Below are 1,561 nucleotides of genomic sequence, written 5' to 3' on the forward strand. Positions count from 1 at the left end.
GGGGACAAATCAGGGACAGATCAGGGGATAAACCAGGGGACAAACCGGGGACAAATCGGGGACAAATCGGGGACAAATCAGGGACAAACCAGGGACAAACCAGGAACAAATCAGGAACAAATCAGGGGACAAACCAGGGGACAAACCGGGGACAAACCAGGGACAAATCAGGGGAAAAATCAGAGACAAACCAGGGACAAACCAGGGACAAATCAGGGGAAAAATCAGAGACAAACCAGGGACAAACCAGGGGACAAACCCGGGACAAACCCGGGACAAATCAGGGGACAAACCAGGGGACAAATCAGGGGACAAATCGGGACAAATCAGAGACAAACCAGGGGACAAACCAGGGGACAAATCAGAGACAAACCAGGGGACAAACCAGGGACAAACCGGGGACAAATCAGGGACAAACCAGGGACAAACCAGGGACAAACCAGGGACAAATCAGGGACAAACCAGGGACAAACCAGGGACAAACCAGGTCTGGAGGGAGCTGTTGGAGCCAAGAAAAGCTCGGCACCAGTGCCAAGGCTCTTGGCTGCCTCCCCAGGGCCCAGCCCTGCCTTTCTTTGTCCTGCACAGACACAAAATCCTGCACTTTCCCTTCACTGTTTGAACAAGCACAGCCCTCCCTGCCCACAGGCAAAAAAAAATATCCCAAAATGTGGGTTTAGAGGGATCTCGTTACCCCAGGAAAGCAGAATCCCTCCCAAGGAAACCCTGCCACAATCACTGCTCACCTACCTCTGCACTGAGGCACACACGGCAGATTCTGATCCCCAGAACAAAAAAGGGACAAAGATAAGGAATTGTGAGAAGAATTGGAACACAGAAGCCTCTCGGAGTTTTCCTGATGGAGGATATTTGGGAAGAAACTCACCATTGATGGGGGAGCTGGAGCACTGCACCAGGAGAAAGAGGAAAGAGGTGGTGTTAAAATAAATTATTTGTGATCCCTGCAGCCCTTTGGATTGGGGAGAAATCAGCTCCAATCCCAAATCCACAGCTCCAGGCTGTGCCACTGGCTCTGTATCCCAAGCTATTGTGAAAAATGAGCTTCATATTTTTTTCTTATAGGGTTTAAAAGTTTAATAGACAATTAGGATATAAAAATAAAGTTTACAGATACAGCCAGGTGTCTCTGCATTCAGCCAAGAGAGCACACCTTACTAACAAAGGATTGTCCCTTAAAAACAGGGGTTTTAATTTTTGATTAAATTTAATTTAATTTTTGATTGTCCCTACTACATATCCATAAATTCTCATTCATATTCAAACATTCTTCTTCAGATTTTTGGTGTTTTTCTGTTTAGTTTTCTCTTGCCCCCTTCCCAAGAAATCAATCTTCTTGGCACCATCGAGATTTACATTCCCTGATACCAGAAATGCAATAAATTCCTCTCCCAGAGCTCTGGTCACTGCTGTCTTCATCTGGATAAGATAATTTAAGAATGCAGGGAGGTCTCTATCTTTTTCAGTCTTTGGGTTATACAAAGAAAGATAGTTTTTGTTTTAATACTATGCCATAGCTCAACATACATGTATTATATTGCTA

At 45.3% G+C, this 1,561-nt stretch overlaps 1 protein-coding gene across 1 annotated transcript in view; it reads right to left on the reverse strand.

The window, feature by feature from the left end:
- The window catches only part of LOC107210984 (mesothelin-like), a 23,499-nt gene extending 22,593 nt beyond the window's left edge, over positions 1-906 (reverse strand). The window contains exons 1-2 of the mRNA XM_033518004.1: positions 887-906; positions 751-778 (exon numbers count right to left, since the gene is read on the reverse strand). The gene's annotated coding sequence lies outside the window, so the exon portion shown is untranslated. The remainder of the gene's footprint in view (positions 1-750; positions 779-886) is intronic.
- Positions 907-1,561: the final 655 nt, after the last annotated feature.

The sequence above is a fragment of the Parus major genome, chromosome 14 (genome assembly GCF_001522545.3).
Source record: "Parus major isolate Abel chromosome 14, Parus_major1.1, whole genome shotgun sequence".
Taxonomy (NCBI): Eukaryota; Metazoa; Chordata; class Aves; order Passeriformes; family Paridae; genus Parus; species Parus major.